General features: G+C 45.1%; 2 non-coding genes across 2 annotated transcripts; one reads left to right on the forward strand and one right to left on the reverse strand.

Annotated features, from left to right (window-relative positions):
* The first annotated feature begins 1399 nt into the window (after positions 1-1399).
* LOC122644441 lies at positions 1400-1495 on the forward strand. Its single transcript, XR_006330369.1, has one exon. It is a non-coding gene; the product is annotated as a small nucleolar RNA snoR8a (small nucleolar RNA).
* Positions 1496-8157: 6662 nt separating this feature from the next.
* On the reverse strand, positions 8158-8250 carry LOC122644422. Its single transcript, XR_006330352.1, has one exon. It is a non-coding gene; the product is annotated as a small nucleolar RNA Z103 (small nucleolar RNA).
* Positions 8251-8967: the final 717 nt, after the last annotated feature.

The following is an 8967-nucleotide window of genomic DNA, read 5'->3' on the forward strand; positions in this document are numbered from 1 at the left end:
GAGAGGCATTGCCTTGTGGATATTCTATTATTTTTATGAAGCTATTACCAAAAAATAATGAATTCAATCTTTCCATAATCTATATGACGAATGCTACAAAGATATATGGAAGGAGGGGGGATTTTGGTCGGAATAAATCAGATTTGAAGGAATATAATAGCAATTTTGTAATTTTCATTATTTTATATATAAAGTATCCTAAATTACTGATAAGAGATGATTACTGCCCATTTACCCTAGTTATTGCATTCCTATTTTAGGCAAATGTTTTAAAAACATTCCTTTATGAACCCTAAAATGATTTTGGAGAAAATATGTTATAAATAAGTGGTAAATATACACAATTCTCTTACTCTACCCTATCCATTCTTTGCGCTCTTTCTCTCTCCGTAACAATGGAGAAAACTCACAGGTCTTCCATCCAAACTGTTGGGCTCTTACTTATTGGGTTGCTGCTGTTTGCAGTGCTACTGCAAGCCTCTCATGGTTCACGCATTTCTGCAATCTCCACTACTGGATATGATATTTATGCAGAAATAGGGTACCCTGTATAGGAGCAGATCGTCCTCCTGGGGACACACCACCTATTCAAGCCAATCCTCCACAAAGAGGTTGCAGTCCGATTGATCGTTGCAAAGGTCGCCCACCATCAAAGCCATAATGATATGTAATGGTTATATAAGAAGCAACTAAACTCTTTATGAAGAGTAGTAGTAGTTCTTATCAATAAGACCCTTTGTTATGTTATGCTATGAAGGTTTGGGAAGAGAAAAAAATAGGGTAAAGTACACGTACCCCCCTATAATGCACCCAATATTCCTCGTACCCCCTAAGCGTCTGATAATTCCACGTACCACCCTCAATATTCCACGTACCACCCTTGCTTTATCCCCCCTAATGCCATTTAAGTCCACACCAAGTATTAAATGCTCAAAAATGAGCAAACTACCCTTTCTTTTATCTTTTCTAAAACTTGAAAAGACCTAATTACCCTGACCTATTTGCTAAAATTTGAAAAGACCAAAATGCCCTCATCTTCCCCAAATCGTCTTCTTTTACATACCCACCACCACCACCACCATTAACACCATCACCACCGTGAAGCCCCATCTCCAGCACCACCTCCAACTCCTCCACCTCTACCAATTCCACCACCCGAATCCCCCTCCCTTGCCTATTCCTCCATCAACACCGCCGCCCTTACCAAATCTGAGAATCTCTGATGCTTTTTTGTATTGAACCATTCCTGATAATGAGCAGAGGCGTTTAAAGCCCTAATCTGCCGAAATGAAAGATCCAGAGATTAGGGTTACGCTCGCCTCCATATTGTTGACTCTTTTATTTATTTCCTTTTTTTTTTTTTTTTATGGGTTTAATTTGTTTGTTCGAGAACAAGGTTTGTGGTGCGATGATTATAAAAATTCCTTGTTCTGAATGCCATCGCCATGGCATGATAGACTCCTTAACAGTTAACACCCATAGAATATGAGCACCACCGAAATTTCATATTCTTTTCTTCCTGTTTTGTGTCAAGGTTGTCGAAATGGATTTCAATTGAAGTGATGGGTTGTAGTTGAAGATTAGAGAAACTGAGACTGAAACGAGAAAGTTGTTGTAACTTCATAAAACGATTTGGCGGCAGAAAGGAGTTCAGTACTGAAAATTATGGTTAAGTAACAATTGCCAGTTGCGAGACTCGATAAAATTTCAATGGAAGTGATGGGTTTTACTTAAAATGAGAATGAAACGGGAAAGGGTTATGACTTCAGATAACGATTTGGATGAGGGTGTTAACTTTGGGAAAATATCTATACTTGGAGGACCAAGGGCTTCGGTGCCCTAGTTAAGGGATTTGTAGATGAGAATGCAAAGGGCGGAAATTCAGGGCCACGATCATGGATTTGGTGGTGGAATCGGAAAGGTTGGCGGTGCTGGAGGTGGGTTTGGAAAAGGTGGTGGAGCTGGGTTGGATTTGGTAAGGGTGGCGGTGTTGGTGGAGGAATAGGCAAGGGAGGGGGACTCGATGGTGGAATTGGTAAGGGCAGCGGTGGTGGTGGTGGTGGGTATCTACATGGTAAAAGAAGATGATTTGGGGAAGATGAGGGTATTTTGGTCTTTTCCAATTTTAGCAAATAGGTCAGGGCAATTAGGTCTTTTTAGATTTTAGAAAAGATAGAAGAAAGGGTAATTTGGTCATTTTTTTAGCATTTAATACCTGGTGTGTCACACCCCTGCCTGGTTATTAAGGGCCAAGTGTGGCAGGATGTCTCTGACATCCAACCAATCCCCAAAGATCACAAGTGCAGTACTCTATTCACAATCATTGCTCACAGATACAGTAATCAGAGGCAGCAGAAATAATTTAATTAATAGAGATAACATCATTAGTAAGAGAAGTCTAAGTGATATTTCATTTATATAAAGGATAAGGCTTGTGATACAACTATACAGTTCTCAAAGGTACCACAGAGTAAAAGTATACAAGAAACTATACTATAACTATATAAAGCATAAAAGAGTGGGGAGGTAACCTGGACTATCAGGCCAAGATCAGGAGGTTACGCAATCATCACGTGCACACGAAATATCGTGCACTTCAAACTCCAGCGCCTCAAATCCAACATTAAAAGTAACTAAATCACCTGAAAAATAAGGATATCCACAGGGGTGAGCTCTCAACTGAGCCCAGTAAGGGGGGGTACAAGCATACAAACACAATAAATCCATGATGCATATGCTAAACTAATATGTTCCTAGCACAGATACTAAGTCTCATGGGGTATAAGTACTACTACTAGTGGTAGATGCTAACCTCGATCCCGGAACTAACCCTTCGGTCACCTGAGCGAAACCATTCTACCATGGTGAGGACCCGCCAGTTCCGGAACTAACACATTGGACCCCGACAGACCCCCAAATGACCAACCCTGCCTGTTTATTCCCACAGCGGAAATAAGGACCCGCTAACATGGGACAGAAGATGGCATCCCGGAACTAACACATCGGTCTCTGCCACGGGTTGTCCAACACCTTTCCCCCTGTTGGTAAGGGGCGCAGTACTGGGTAATGAATATCAACCTAGCCCAGTGCAGTCTAAACATGATGAGGCAAGCATGATCTGAGTTATAAATTACCGAATTCCATCATCATAAATTCACATCATATAAATAATCAATGCAAATGCAATGCAGTATGTCTTTGTGCAACCTATTGTACATAAATAAAAGCTAGAAAACTACATGCTCCAGGTATAGAAGTAATGATGCATGAGCATGGCATTCAGCATAAAGTTGAAATTAATGTGATAAACACGCAGAAAATTAAGGTCGAATCCCCTTACCTGTATTAGAGTCTAGTTCAACTAGGGAGTTCTCCAATAGATCAGCAAAGCACACAAAGATAGCAGAAAATAGAAATAGACCTAAATATCATGACAAAACAAGTGTTTATTAGGTCCATGAAGTGTCGGCAAACCCCTACATAGCAGAGCATCAAAGGCATCAAAAATGACCAGCGGATGCAAACTCCAAAGGAGCCACTCCTGTGTCCCATTGCCCCCCCCCCCGAATCTTTCTTCTCGGCTGGGCCTATCCTCGCACGCTCGTCATTCTCGGACTCGAATTTACTTTGGGGTCTTTGGCCGTCGGTTCCCCCGTTCTTCTCGGCCCCCCTTGATGTACCACTTCAGATGCCCCGCCTTGATCAACTCTTCAATTTCTCTTTTCAGCTGATAACAATCCTCGGTGTCGTTACTGTTGTCTTTATGAAATAGACAATAGTTATTGGATCGGCCGAGGTCGGTGGATGTATCCATCGTCTTGGATTTGCAGCAGGATCTCCTTCTGCAACGTGTTCAAGGGAGTGTACTCGGGGCTCCGAGCTCGGTCCAATCTCTCGGTTCGACGATCTGTCCTGGTCCTCTTCTCATCTTTTCAGTCATCAGTGGTCGACCTCTTCTTCTCTCCCTTGCTTTTGCTTGCCTTGCGGGCTTGGAGAACATCCTCCATGTCTGCAAACTCGTTGCACCTGTCTAAGAGCTCGGCTATGCCTTTGGTCAGTTTTCGGGCCAAATCCTTGATTGTGTCCATGTTGGTGAGCCCATTGCTCATCGCGATATGGGCCGTGGCTTCATCTAGGTCCTTAACATCCAAGGACTCCTTGTTAAAACGAGATACGAATGCATGGATCGATTCATCAGACCTTTATTTTACGCTGAGGAGGTTGACTGCCATCTTCGTATGCTTCATGCTACTCTGGAAGCGTATGACGAAGGCTCGACAAAGCTGAGAGCTGGTGATGGAGTTTGACGGTAGCCACGAGAACCATGAGGTTGTGGCCCCTTTCAGCAATGAGGTGAAAGCTCGGTAAGACACCACCTCGGTCCCCCCATACATGGTCATCACCGCGTTGAAGTAATTGATGTGGTCGGTTGGATCCGTAGTGCCGCCGTACCGGTCAAAAGGAGCCAGCTTAAACCCCGCTGGCAAGGGTGCCATCATGATCTCCGAAGGATATGGGTGTTGTCCGACTAGGGAGTAGGCGTCCGGGGTCACCTGTTTCTTTAATCCCTCAACCTGCTCGGCCAACTCTCGTAACCTTCTTTCCACTTTAGACTCGGGTGCTTGGCCGCGTTGTTCCTCAACTTGGACGTGATCTTGAACTTCGTCTTGTTGAGGTCGGCCATTTTGATCAGCCAACTCGTCCTGCCGAGGTCATCCATTTTGGTTAGCCAACTCGTCTTACCTAGGTCGACCGTTACGCTCAGTCCGGCCTGCTTCACTTCTCCTAGTACGCCTATCCTCCTAGAGGTCGAACTCGTGGGGGCTCCTTCGCCTTTCTCTTCGGCGAGGTGGGCTTCGACACCGAGGACTATGGCGTGACCCCTCTCCTTCTCCTGCCGCACACCTCCTGTTGGGTCCTTCACACGGCTCCTGGTGTCTTCTCTGGTGTCTGTCGTCGTCAAGCCGTCCGGAGAAGACCGACCTTCTAGCGATCGACCCTGCCGGTTCGACGTCTCCTATGGCCCTCAGACTTTGGCGATGTCCCCGCTCATCCCATTGATTGCCCCCACCAAGATGTGGAGGGGGAGTTCTTCGACCCCGATGGCTGACCCATTAGCCCGCCCTGAGCCATTTGAGTCATAAAGGTTCGCAACATCTCATTGGTGTGAAGCACCTGTAACTGTAGGTCCATGACTTGTCAGTTATTCACTGGAGCTTTAGGGTCCAAGTTCTCCGGCAAGGGTGGCGGCGGTGGTAGGCTCAGCCCGTTCGGGTCGGCCTAGGTCCGACCCCCCGCAATCATGTCTAACACACTTCCTTCGTTCCCACCCTCCGACGACGGAATGGGGTTGGGAATGACGTCTGTGATACGATGATTCCCCCCTCCTCGCGGAGGCCGTCCGATCGCACCTTACGGTGACGTCTCAGGGTGTGGCGAGTGTCTCGCCTGTCGGTCAGGTTATGGCTCATCCCCACAGGAGGCTGAGCCGTGTTGCCCCGATCTTGTTTGCACAACCATTGTCTTTGCTCTGAAGTTTGGTAGAAACGACGATGACTAGCTGATGTCGTTCCCACAGAAAGCGCCAAATCTGTTACGTGTGAAAACCTCCAATGCTCGGTTCACCCATGGATGAGCCAGTAAAAATCGAGTGAGCGCAAGAGAGCCGGTGTGGCTCCGACCTAAGACTCTCCAACGCTCCAGTTAGGTCTCCAATGCAACAGCGTAACAGCTAAGTGAAAAGTGAGATGAGCATGTGAGCTCCATACCTGGGTATTTATAGGATGAGATGAGGCGGTTGGAGGAGTCCATATATGGTAAGAGTCCTTCTTTGGTAAGACTCTTCCACGCGGAGCGCTACGGAGAGTGATTTTCGAGGTCGGACTCTCACTATGGTAAGAGTCCTAATGGGAGTATAGTTCAGCAGCGTGTGAGATCGTGGCTTGATCCTTATCCCGTAATTCTTAGGTTGTGCTGACGTGGCCCCGCGATTTGCAATGGGCCGTTATGGTGGTTCTGGTGGAGAGCTCGGCCTCGGGTGTCCGTGGCCTCATTGGTCGGCCACAGAGATTAGCCTCGGTCTCTTCGATCGTGGCCTCGGTGCTCGGCCCGAGTGCTCGGCCTAGGAGCTCAGCCTTGGAGCTTGGCCTCGGGCGGTTGTGGCCTTAGTGCTCGTCCTCGGCCTCGGTGTACTCGTTATGTTAATTTCCCCCAGTCATGCGGGAGCTCAGCCAAGTCATGGTACTCTGGGTATGGCCGACGTATGTAAGCTCGGCTCAAGGCTCGGCAGCCCCAAGCCTTGGCCAGGTAAGAAGTGAGACGCTGACTCCCTCTGGGTAAACGGTTCGGCTCGATCCTGATTGGGTCCCGACACATCCACGTGGCAATTTTCGGTTGGTGGGGGATTCTATGACTCATTAAGGAGGAGATTGGAGGAGTAGGTGATGTAAAGCAAGGAGAGGATGAGGAGGAACCAGGTGATGAGGTTTTTGAATCTAATCCTAAAGCCTAATGACTAGAATGTGCATGGTTGTTGTTGCTGGGTTGGATGCATTTGTTTATGTTCCCAACTGGCCAAGCTCATACCCATGTGTTCGATCGATTCTCTTCTTAACAAGCTTCACTAAAAAAAAAGCGCTTCGCCTCACTTGGGCGGAGGTCTTTACTCGCGGTTGTCTATGGCCACGGTTTTTTGAAAATGCGGCCAAATGGATAAAATTTTCCCGCGGTTGTAATTAACCGTGGCTATTGGTGTACATATAGCCGCGGTTTAGGAAAACCGACGCTAAATATCCTATTTCATTCGTAGTTTTATGAAACCGCATTGAATATACTCTATTTTACCGCGATTTTCAAAAACCATGACTGAATATCCTATATTTAGTAGCGGTTTTCAAAACCGTGTCTGAATATCTTATATTTAGCTACGGTTTCCAAAACCGTGGTCATATCTATATGCATGGTCATTTAGCCATATATATCATATCATACTATTGTATAAATGCACGTTGTGGCAAATCTTTCAGTTACCTATTCTACCCTTCATATTATCTAGAATTCCATTCTTCAATTATCCTGATTTGGTATGATTTCTATTTCAATTTCAGGGGGTGATTTCTATTTCTGAAATTGTTTGGCTTGATTTTTGCACCTTAATTCAATGAAATAGAAATCAAGTTGAATAGAAATTCTGAAATAGCTGAGGAGCTGTTTCAGAATTTCTATTTCATTTGATTTAACAAACTTGCTCTTGAATGAGCACATGTTTAATTTCATGGGCAAAGTAGTAATTTCATGTTAAAAATAAAACACCACCCTTCTTCTCCTAATGGTCACACCACCACCACCCCACTCCCACCATTGTCACCGCCAACACCACCACTACTACTCCGCTACCACCACCGCCACCCTCCTGCCATCACCACCACCGCTACCACTGTCGTTGCCACCGCTATCGCCACCACCACCACCACCATCTCCACTGCCATTATTTCCGCAACCACCACCTCCACTACTTCCACGTCACCACCACCACCCCCGCTACTACCTCACCGCCACCACCACCATCCTTCCCAAAGAAATATAGAGAATCTATTCTTAGAATTTGAACTGTCAAATGGATTTTTTTTATTCTTGAAATATTTCATATTTATACAACCAAAACAATTTCAATTTTTTGACCAAAAATCTATTTGTCAACTATTTCAAGAAATCAATCCAAAATTGAAATAAAAATCATACCAAATCAGACCTTAATCTTTAGGGAAATTTTCAGCGACACCCCCTTCGATAGACCGTGAAATTAATGCCACCCCATTAAAGGCCAATATATCAATTTAGGCCAAAAAACTAACGGAAATAACTTATAACAGTTAAGTAGTGATGTCACCATGTTAGTAATTTTGTAAAGTTAATTTTGCCCTTGTTTTTATTTTTTTTATTCCCTTTTCTTTCCTTCTTCTCCTTCTTCTTCTTCTGCTGTTATTTCCTTGCTGCCGCCACCACCACCACCTCCCCTGCAACCCCGCCACCACCCTCTCCAGTCTTCCTCGCCTCACCATGTTCTTAGCAGTCCAACCTTTCTAAAAGTGGGTTGCAGGTAAGAAAATTTTCTGGGTTCAAAATTCATAGGAAAGAACCAGAAAGGTTGGGGAAAGAATGCATCAGACTCTTGGCTTGGATTCTCCGAAGGGAAAAAATAGCTTAGTACCATCAGAGTCGAGAAGTTGGGGAAAGAATCATCACTTCCATCCATTCCATACAAATCTCAATTTTCATCCCAAATTAAAACCCTAATCACATAAAAAAACAGAAATTCAGAAAGAGACAAAATGAGAAGACAAAAAAGAGAAATAGAATTTCTCCGGATCTGCAAGGGTGCCTTCGCTGCCCTCATTGCACCATCATGAATTCTCTCTCTCTCTCTCTCTCTCTCTCTCTCTCTCTCTCTCTCTCTCACTTCGTTTTTTCCCTCTGTGTCCGCTTTAGGGTTTTTTTCCCCCAAATAACAACCATGGAATTGGAACAGATCTTTCCTGGAATTGGGAGATGGGGACTTTTGGAATTGGGAGAAGAAATGGAAGTGGAAATTTTCCATTATGGGGACTTTCGTCTCTTCATTCCCCAGATTCTCATTTCACACAGTTATCTCTATTAACCATGGATCAATTTGAGAGAATTAAAAGAGAGCTTTAATCTGAAACTTACTCACTTGGTAGAGTGAGTTCAAGCAATTGAAACAACCAGAGAGACTAGAGAAGCCCTTGTTGCTGCTCAAGCAATTCACATTCTAACCACCGAAAAGCTTCTCCTCTTTCGACACCGAGAACACATCAGGACAGGTCAAGGGTTGGAGCAGCAATAGACGAGATCGCAAGTCTGAGTCTGCAGAGTAGAGCCAAGCGGCAAGCACAGAGCAGCAGCGGCTTCGTTTCAGCCGTGTGTGTGCATTTGGGTTATTTCCATTGG

The sequence above is a fragment of the Telopea speciosissima genome, chromosome 10 (genome assembly GCF_018873765.1).
Source record: "Telopea speciosissima isolate NSW1024214 ecotype Mountain lineage chromosome 10, Tspe_v1, whole genome shotgun sequence".
Classification (NCBI taxonomy): domain Eukaryota; kingdom Viridiplantae; phylum Streptophyta; class Magnoliopsida; order Proteales; family Proteaceae; genus Telopea; species Telopea speciosissima.